Genomic DNA, 10,851 nt, shown 5'->3' on the forward strand with positions numbered 1-10,851 from the left:
TTAAATGTAAAGGTTTATAGCAATATGAATAAAAGTTTGTATATTCTATAAATGTATTACCAGTAACAAAAGAATACAGTTGTGGTATTTATATTTTGATGATTTAATCCTGCATTTCTGATATTTTTAGCCATAGTTTATTTTTTAAATTGTAACTAAAATCAGTTGAATGAAAAAAAATTAGGGCATGCCAAGTTCTAGAATTCATTACCAGAGAATATGGCAAAAGCAGTTAGCATTGATGGATTTAAAAAAAAGTTCTGACAAGTTCCTAAAAGAAAAGTCCAAAAAACTTTATTAAGGCGGATTTGGGAAAATCCACTGCTTATTCAATGGATAAGTAGACTAAACTCTGTTTTACTCTTTTAGGCCCTTGACAGGTACTGTTGTGACCTGGTCTGTCCTTTACAGGAGAAAGAAAACTTGAGTTTAACAGCCCTTCGGTCTGTCCCTGTATGTAATGGTTATATAATTATGTAATTCAAAGATACTAAATCACAAGAACTAGGCTTGTGACACACGCATTCTGCTGCTCTCACACTCCCAGCACCCCTGACCCCTCATCAGCAGCATCAGTGACTAAAGGAAACCGGTCTCCCCTCCCCGTGGTCTGCCCCTCTCTCTTCCGTACTCTTCGGTCTAGCATTTCTCCCCTTCTTCCTGTCCGCGATTCAGCAGCACCTCGCCCTCAAATACCACCTCCTCCTGCCGCGTCAAACTCGTACCAGAGGTTGCCCACCAACAATCCCGCAGCTTTCCTTCTCCGGTGCCCCGTCCCCTATCACAACTTCTCCCTCTCTGACTCGTCTCTGAGGTGTCCCGTTTGCCAAGAACAGGAAGTTGCGTCAGAAGAGGGCGGGACGTCCAAGAAGGAAAACTGTGGGGGCCTGTCGTCGTCGCGGGCGAGTTAGAGAGGCGCTGTATGGTAATCCAGCGGGGATGGAAGTAGATCCTGCGGAGTTCCCGTGGGAATGTACGAGTCTCTTGGTAACCACCTACCTACCCAGCGTTCTCCAAGGCATCCAAGTACTGCAGTGCTTCCTCATTCTTCAATAATTCAGCGCAGCCGCACTTCCTCTCTGCCCGGGCTGATGCAGCGAGCCTCACACGTTAACCCATACAGCATACACTAGACAGCAGCGTCAGGAAGGTCACCTGATTTACTGGCGCATGCGTGTGGCGACCTCCATGTGCAGCCAGATCGCTGCACGTGGAAGTCGCCGCAAGCACGCGCCAGTGGATCAGGTGATGCCCTCTGACATCTCTGGCTGTGTGTATGTCAGTGTGAGCCTCGCTTCATCATCCCTGACAGGGAGTAAGTGCGGCTGCGCTTACTTATTGAAGCCAAGACTTTCAGGGCTTGTTGCACAGTACTGTTTGTCACCCAAGCAGTAAGTGTTAGATAATGTACCAGACGTTTTTTTTTTTTAATTTGCGCTGAGTCTACAAATAATTTTATGCATACAACTCTTGATATGCTGTCATAATTTAGGGCCCAAATTGTGAAAGCATAGAAAGGATCAGTTTAAAATTTAATATAATTTTCATTTTCCAAATTGGCTGTGAATTATTACAGAGGACTATAGGTTATTATCCTTCTCATTTGACCTATTTAAACCTTGTAAAGGTCACGTGAGTAGGCCTCATAAAAATATATAGTTTTTACATTTCTGATATTGGCTTTTCTCTATCTCTCTAAATATCATATTAAAGGCTGCATTTTCCTGGAGCAGACTCTGACCACAATGTTTCCTCAGACTCTGCTGACTTCCTGTGCCAGCAGCATCTAATCTACAGAGAAAAAATTGTTTTCTACTTGTAACTTATGATTTTATATATTGAAACTATGCTCCACCTATTGGTGCCCCAAGGAACTAACAATGCATTCTTTAATTTTTTCTTTCTAATGGTCCTGTGCTGAGATTTGACCACTTGATATTACTTCTTATATTAGCTCTATTTATTAAGTCCTGTAGGTTGAGTGAAGACTGCAAATCCAATTCCTGACCTACCGCCTCTATTCCAGTTTGGTACTTGTGCTACAACTGACCTCTGGCAAGAAAAAGAAGCGCCACCTCCTCCAATGAGAATTTTCTTTTGTCCAGATGATGTCATTAATTTAGACCTTCTTGGTTAGGCTCTTAAATATTCTGCCGTATTAAATATTTTTGCAGGCTCATCTTTTCCAGAACTTACATGACACTTTACATATGAGCTCTCTGTTACAACAGACAGCGACCGTGATTCCAGAAGATACTTCCAACCTGGACTAGTTATGAGTTTTACATTTCTGCACATTAGTCTTCTGCTTTGATTATGACTATTTCCTAAGCTACCCTTCTTTCTGAATCATCTAACTCGTACGTCCTGCTGGCCTCCTGCAGCTGAGGGCTCAACCCTTGGTGAATGTTAGTCATCGCAGGTGAAGATTCCATACCTATTGGCGATAGATTGCAACGCATTGTCCTCCATACATCAATAACTTGAACATTTACCATCATCTCTAAATTTTTATTGTTTTTTGTACTCTTTTCTTTTGTTAATACTTATCAATCTGGCTTGCACATTATGCAAGCCAGAAGTGGGGATATATTATGCAAATCCCAATTCCTAGTATTAAGAGGGTTGAAGTTGAAGCTCTGACCCCTATCAATCAGGAGATATAATTTTATATATACTATTGCTATTTATGTAAATTGGCTTTTCATTATTGAACCCTTATGGTTTCCCTTTTGCTTTTGCACTTAATTAGCACTGTTTTCTCCATGTTTACATTGTCTTTCATGTCTCATGACATCTATATATTATTTTTGCTAATTCAATTCCCACTGATTATGCCCACCAAGATATAGCAATGTATCATTCAGGCATACAGTTATTTTGCTTATTCCTTTGCCAGCCTCCGACTCTTGATGGACTGATTATGATGGTGCATGCCTGGAATAAAGACATGGAAAGATCCAAGTTTGTACACCACAAGTACGTCTTCAAGATCTATCCAGGCCTAAATGATGTTAGATCCCCCAAGGGTGTGGCAATAATCTTTACACCTTGCAAACTACTGGACCACAAGTCTTGGGTCCATGTGAAAGATATACGGGTTTACTCAGCCGCAGAACCAGATGTTACCAGCCTAACCATCTCAAGACCGGCCACTTCCTTCAGCAGGCCAGCCTGAAAACCCAGATCTCCGTCCAGATTCTTCAGTGCTTTCACCGCCTCAACCATGATCAATGAAAGGGAATTTAGAACTGATACTTAATTTGAGAATTACTGTTGCTGTTTATGGACATTATAGATTTTCCTTTATTGTTCTAATTGTTTTTCTAAGAGTTTCCCCGTTATTTCTGTTTATGTAATTTAAATTGAAGTTGATATTGCTCAGATACAGGGGTAACATCGAACCCTAATACTGGCTAAGATATCATAATGTAGGTGTAAACCCTGTTAGAATCAACCAGTTATGTATTTGTTTAACTTTGGTGTAGGCTTACTTAAGCTGCATGTCTTTCTGTAGGTTTGACTGAGCTCCAAGTGGGGTAACGGATATATAAAATGCTTCCCATACTTCCAGGTCATTATGCATATGTCAAGATCCATGCATGACCTTTGTTAATATAAATATTCCTATTGACCATTTTTGCTGTATGAGGCAACCTCATACTTGCTATCCACTTTTTAGTGCACATGATTGGATGCTAATGATGAGTAATAGTAAGGTCCAGTACTAACCATATATTTGTTGAGGCCATAACAATGCTTCCCAAGACCACTGAGATAGATACATTAGATTATCTCCCCATGTACTATGCTACAGATATAATAGAAGCCATAGAAAGACCTGAAAGTATTTATTAGCATGATCCACCTGAAATTGCTATTACCTATACCTTCATGAGATTTTGTAGATGAACTCATGGATTTGTCCCATTCATAAAACCCCTTCAACAAACGTGGGATCCCTTAGGAAAAGGAAGAGTTAGTAGTTATGGAGGATGGGCCATTTGGCCTTTGTCTGCTGTCATGTTTTTTTGTATGTATAGGCTTGCCAGCATAGGTTGTATCCAGAGCAGCTTAATTTCATGCTCTACCTGTAACTTAAAAAGCTAATTGTATAAAAAGTCTATCGCCTGAATGGTGACAAAGTTACAGCTTATATGGATTAAGTTAGATCAATAATAAAATAATAATGTATCACTTTATTCTTTTTGTTTTTATTTATTAATGTTTGTTTCCATTCTTTAAAAGAGACTAACAGGCGTTTGCACCTCGTTATCAGTGCATAATGAGTGTAACTTATATGAATGGAACTACTGAATATGAGCATAAAGATAAGTACTGAAATAAATAATTTATAAAATAATAATAGTAACAATAAAATGAAGTTATAAAGGCAAATACGGTGTCAGGGTCTGTTGATGGTAGTTATTGTTCCTGCTCAGATTATAGTTCTGGCCTGGTGGCAGGATCCAACATAGTTTATTGCCATAGTTGCTGTTCCTCCAGTTTCCTGTAGGATTAAAGATTTAGTTTTCCAGTGGTTCATTCTGGTACAGGTGTGTTCTCCTTAAGCAGTTGTACTATGCAGTGACTTAATTTTTCTTCCACTTTTCTCTTTTGAATTTTCTTTATATATGTAATCCCCTATTAGTTTGGGATTACTAGCAGAGTAAATCCCTGTAGAAAAAGTCACTGGGCTGGGTCAGATGGAAGGAAACCCAGCCCAAGGGGAGTAGCTTTTTAATAAAATGTAGAAAAGGCATTGGGAGGAAGAGTGAAAGGGAAGGTGGAGTTAATAAAAGAGGTTGTTGCCCGTTGGGAGAAAAAGAAGAGGAGGGGGGAGCTTGAGTTCTGCTGAAAGCTGTGGGTCTTTGGTTGCCTGCAAGCCCCTGCCAAGTGACCTGGAGAAGGGGGGGGGGGGGGGGTCCCATTTAAAAGAAGTGAATCCATTGGCTAAAGACAAGGAGAGTTGGTGCCAAGATAATCAGCAACTGAGAAGTAGAGTTCTGAGTGGGGAAGTCACTTAACCCTCCATTGCCCCAAGTACGCTCTCCAGGGACAGCAAAAAAGTACCTGCATATAATGCGTACAGTGCTGCGTACATCTAGTAGCACTATAGAAATGATTAGTAGCAGTAGAAACCCAGGCCGAGAACGTTGGATCAGAGCTAGAGTGTGCCCTTCCCTTTGTCAGGGTGAGCCAGCATAAGGATCACCCTGGGTGGAGGTCAGACCACAAGGGTCTGGATCTGAGATGTAGAAAGGAGCCAAGCCTTTGGAACACTGTCTTTAGGGATAGTGAAACTATACAAAGGATAAATAATCCTTTTGAGAGTACCTTGTAAAAGATACCCTAAGCAGAGACAGCCCAACCATTGGGCCACCTGAGGCGGGGGCCTCAAGCAGCACTCTTTCAGGAGTGGGATCTCCTACTACTATTACTAATACTTATCATTTCTATAGCTCCACTAGATGTATGCAGCGCTATACACATGTACCTCATGAAAGACTCCAGTAGAAATTGGAGAGTCATGGGATAGTAGGTAATGTCCTATTGTGGATTAAAAACTGGTTAAAGGATAAAAAAACAGAGTAGGGTTAAATGGTCAGTATTCTCAATGGAGAAGGGTAGATAGTGGGGTTCCCCAGGGATCTGTGCTAGGACCACTGCTTTTTAACTTATTTATAAATGATCTAAAGATCGGAGTAACTAGTGAGGTAATTAAATTTGCTGACGACACAAAGTTATTCAAAGTTGTTAAATCATGAGAGGATTGTGAAAAATTACAAGAGGACCTTACGAGACTGGGAGACTAGGCTCTAAATGGCAAATGACGTTTAATGTGAACAAGTGCAAAGTGATACATGTGGGAAAGAGGAACCCAAACTATAGCTAAGTAATGTAAGGTTCCACCTTAGGAGTCACCGACCAAGAAAGGGATCTCGGCGTCATTGTTGATAATATGTTGAAACCCTCTGCTCATTGTGTTGCAGCGGCTAAGAAAGCAAATAGAATGTTAGGTGTTATTAGGAAAGGAATGGAGGTTAGGGCTTTTCAGCTTGGAGAAGAAATGGCTGAGGGGAGACATGATAGAGGTATATAAAATATTGAGTGGAGTGGAACAGTTGGATGTGAAGCATCTGTACACGCTTTCCAAAAATACTAGAACTAGGGGGCATGCGATGAAACTACAGTGTAGTAAATTTAAAACAAATCAGAGAAAATGTTTCTTCACCCAACGCATAATTAAATTCTGGAATTCGTTGCCGGAGAACGTGATGAAGGCGGTTAGCTTAGCAGGGTTTAAAAAGGGGTTAGACTTTAGACTTAGCCTGGCCTCAGAATGACATCCTATAGTATATCTCCTATCAAACTGAGCTCTCTTTTTCATCAAGCACTGCCATTTCCTCCCCACCCCCTCCCCACTGACAGTTTGAACTTTGTGGGTGTGGCTTGGATCTCTTTCAGGGAGAGAAAACTAACAACTTATAGCAGCAGCTTCAGAGAGCATTTTCCATCTCACAGATAGGCTGCAGAGAATACCTTCTCCTGCTTTAGACTTAATCCCGCCCACCCTACCCCTCTACCCACCCACCCCTAGAGTGACATGTCTTATATAACCTCCCTATCAACCCACTCATTACTTTACCTCACCCATTTCTATTCTTCTATCACCTTCTCCCACTACCCCAACCAGAGTTACACCTAATCACACTGACCACCCTTCAACATCTTCAGTCCTTCTGTGACTGTTCTCTTGTGCTTGACTGCTTAAATATTTTAAATTTAAATGCTTTACTTTTGTCTATTAGATTGTAAGCTCTTTGAGCAGGGACTGTCTTTCTTCTATGTTTGTACAGCGCTGCGTACACTTTGTAGCACTCTAGAAATGTTAAATAGTAGTAGTAGTAGTAGTAGTAGTAAAAAGGGGTTAGACAGTTTCCTAAAGGACAAGTCCATAAACCACTACTAAATGGACTTGGGAAAAATCCACAATTTCAGGAATAACATGTATAGAATGTTTGTACGTTTGGGAAGCTCGCCAGATGCCCTTGGCCTGGATTGGCCACTGTCATGGACAGGATGCTGGGCTCGATGGACCTTTGGTCTTTTCCCAGTATGGCATTACTTATGTACTTATCACGGTGTGACCTGCACAAATAGGATGAGAGCTGATGTGGAGGACCAGGATTGGGATTAATGTCCCCAGCGGAGAGCAGGAGAAGGAGCAAAAGAGTATGGAGAAGAGTAGGAGAGGTATGACGAAGGCGAGATGTACTCAGATAGAAAGGAGAGGGATGAGTAGAAGGAAGGAAGGAAATGTTGAAGATTGAGAGCTGAGAAGAAGGAAGAGGAAAAAAAGAGATGGTGAGATGATGAATACAGAGGGTGGACAATGTGTTCCTGCAGTGTACAGTGGTTTCAGATGGAGAAACAGATTGGGAAGGGACAGTACAAAGAAGAGAAAGTGTACTGGAGCCATAAGTACACTTCTGGACATGGAGCCCTCCCCTCCATGTCCAGCGATCTCTTCTCTCCCCCTGCCCTCCCCTCCCATCCATGTCCAGCGATCTCTTCTCTCCCCCTGCCCTCCCCTCCCATCCATATCCAGCAATCTTCTCTCCCTTGCCCTCACCTCCTCTACATGTTCAGCGATCTTTTCTCTCCCCATGCCCTCCCCTCCTCTCTATGTCCAGCGATCTCTTCTCTCCCCCTCCCCTCCATCCATCCATGTTCAGCAACTCTCCATTTTCCCCTGCCCTCTCCTCCATCCACCCATATCCAGCAAATTTCCTCTCTCCCCTGCCCTCCCCTCTTCTCCTGTCCAGCAATCTCTTCTCACCCCCTGCCCTCCCCTCCTCTCCATGTCCAGCGATCTCTTCTCTCCCCCTGCCCTCCCCTCCTCTCCATGTCCAGTGATCTCTTCTCTCCCCTCCCCTCCATCCATCCATGTACAGCAACTCTCCATTCTCCCCTGCCCTCTCCTTCATCCACCCATATCCAGCAAATTGTCTTTCTCCCCTGCCCCATTCATCCATCCATGTCCAGCAATTCTCCTCTCTCCCCTGCCCTCCCCTCCTCTCTTGTCCAGCGATCTCTTCTCTCCCCCTGCCCTGCTCTCCATGTCATGCTATCTCTTCTATCCCCTGCCCTCCCCTCCTCTCCATGTCCAGTGATCTCTTCTCTCCCCCTGCCCTCCCCTCCTCTCCATGTCCAGTAATCTCTTCTCTCCCCTCCCCTCCATCCATCCATGTACATCAACTCTCCATTCTCCCCTGCCCTCTCCATCCACCCATATCCAGCAAATTGTCTTTCTCCCCTGCCCCCATTCATCCATCCATGTCCAGCAATTCTCCTCTCTCCTCTGCCCTCCCCTCCTCTCCTGTCCAGCGATCTCTTCTCTCCCCCTGCCCTGCTCTCCATGTCAAGCTATCTCTTCTCTCCCCCTGCCCTCCCCTCCTCTCCATGTCCAGCGATCTCTTCTCTCCCCCTGCCCCCACAAACTACGCCCATGATAGATACCAAGTGAGGACTGCACTTACAAAAGTTTCCAACGACCTGTTTTTGGCCAAATCCAAAGGTCTCTATTCTATCCTCATCCTTCTCGATTTATCCGCCGCTTTTGACACTGTTGATCACAGCCTACTCCTTGATACGCTTTCACTTGGATTCCAGGGCTCTGTTCTTTCCTGGTTCTCCTCCTACCTCTCGCTTCGCACCTTTAGTGTACATTCTGGTGGATCCTCTTCCACTTCTATCCCATTACCAATCGGTGTATCTCAAAGTTCTGTTCTCGGTCCTCTCCTGTTCTCCATCTACACTTCTTCCCTTGGTTCTCTGATATCATCCAATGGCTTTCAATACTATCTCTATGCTGACGACTCCCAGATCTACTTTTCTACCCCTGATATCTCAACCAGCATCCAGACCAGAATATCAGCCTGCCTATCTGATATCACTTCCTGGATGTCCCAACGTCATCTGAAACTTAACATGGCCAAAACCGAGCTTCTCATCTTTCCCCTAAACACACCTCTTCCCCCTTTCTCTGTTTCTGTGGATGGCACTCTCATTCTCCCTGTCTCATTAGCTCGTAACCTTGGGGTCATCTTCATCTCCTCTCTCTCCTTCTCTGCATACATTCAGCAGATTGCCAAAACCTGTCGTTTCTTTCTCTTTAACATCAGCAAAATCCGTCCCTTCATCCGTGAGCACTCTACCAGAACCCTTATCCACACTCTTGTCACTTCTCACCTAGATTATTGCAACCTGCTTCTCACCGGCCTCCCACTTAGCCATCTCTCCTCTTCAATCAGTCCAAAACTCTGCTGCGCGACTCATTTTCCGCCAAAGTCGCTATGCTCACATTAGCCCTCTCCTCAAGTCACTTCACTGGCTTCCTATCCATTTCCGCATTCAATTCAAACTTCGCTTGCTGACCTATAAGTGCATTCATTCTGCTGCTCCCCAGTACCTCTCCACTCTTCTCTCTCCCTACGCCCCCCCTCATGTACTCCGCTCTGTAGATAAATCTCTCCTGTCTGTCCCCTTCTCCTCTACTGCTAATTCCAGACTCCGTTCCTTTTATCTCTCTGCACCTCACGCCTGGAATCGACTTCCAGAGCCTGTACGTCTAGCCCCGTCTTTGGGACGTTTTCAAGTCCAGGCTAAAAGCCCACCTCTTTGACACCGCTTTTGACTCCTAACCACTACTTACTTGCCCTGTACCCCACCTCTTTATTTCCCTTACCTCTTAATTGTTCTCTCTGTTTACCTGCCTTACTTAGATTGTAAGCTGTTTGAGCAGGGACTGTCTTTTGTGTATGGTGTACAGCGCTGCGTATGCCTTGTAGTGCTATAGAAGTGATAAGTAGTAGTAGTAGGACAGAGGGGAGAGGGTGATTTGTGAGTTATTGAATGTCTGTGTCATCCAGTTTGCCTCTCACCTCACCAGGAGGCCAATGCTCAAAGCCAGGGGCTAAAGCCCATAGTGCAGCAGTGCAGAAAAATAGCTAAACGATGCTCAAAAGAAACCTTATGCAAATATGTGCTGTTAATTGGCACTAACAAATTGAAAGCAAGGGGAGGATCATTACTGGCACATGCGAACAAAGGGTTTGCAGTAAGCATGGCTCTTATTTATATACCTACCTGGAAGCGCGTGCACACATCAGCATATCTGCGCTTTTAAATATGAGCCTTTCAAAAATTGCACACAGAAAAACAGGCACCAACAGGGCCGCCAAGAGAGGGGGACAAAATTCCCCAGGCCTCCAAGGGGGGCCCGGCGCCGCAGTCCCCGGTCTCACCCGCCCACCCTTGGCTCCGTCAACAACCTCCCTCCATCCACCACCAGGCCGGGCCCCCTGTATTCAAATCACAGCACTTCACCTCCGTGTGTGAAAGTGCAGCAGCAGATCGCCTCCCTTCGGGCCTTCCCTCCCCGTGTCCCGCCCTCATCTGATGTAACTTCCTGTTTCCGCGAGGGCGGAACACAGGGAGGGAAGGCCCGAAGGGAGGCAGTCTGCCGCTGCGCTTTCACACGGAGGTGAGGCACTGTGATTTGAATGCAGGGGGCCTGGCCCGGTGGTGGACGGAGAGGGTGCTGTTGACGGGGCTGGGGGTGGGCGAGTGGAGACTGCAGCACGGCAGCCTCACCACAGGCCTGGTCCAGTCTCTCGGTGTCCCTGGGCACCAATGTGTGATTTCACTTTCAGTTTTGGTCAGACCTGGTTCTCATTAGCAGGGCTCAAACTTGCATGGGGTTCTTTCCGCTTGCAAAAGAAGATGAAATATTGACAAGAAATCTTACAAAAACCTTGTTCACTTCCCCTAACCTGGCAGTAAATT

General features: G+C 44.6%; 1 protein-coding gene across 1 annotated transcript in view; it reads right to left on the reverse strand.

The window, feature by feature from the left end:
* TBC1D5 (TBC1 domain family member 5) overlaps positions 1 to 1,115 on the reverse strand; it is a 1,081,936-nt gene extending 1,080,821 nt beyond the window's left edge. The window contains 1 exon segment of the mRNA XM_030202651.1: positions 1,004 to 1,115. The gene's annotated coding sequence lies outside the window, so the exon portion shown is untranslated.
* Positions 1,116 to 10,851: the final 9,736 nt, after the last annotated feature.

The sequence above is a fragment of the Microcaecilia unicolor genome, chromosome 1, assembly GCF_901765095.1.
Source record: "Microcaecilia unicolor chromosome 1, aMicUni1.1, whole genome shotgun sequence".
Classification (NCBI taxonomy): Eukaryota; Metazoa; Chordata; class Amphibia; order Gymnophiona; family Siphonopidae; genus Microcaecilia; species Microcaecilia unicolor.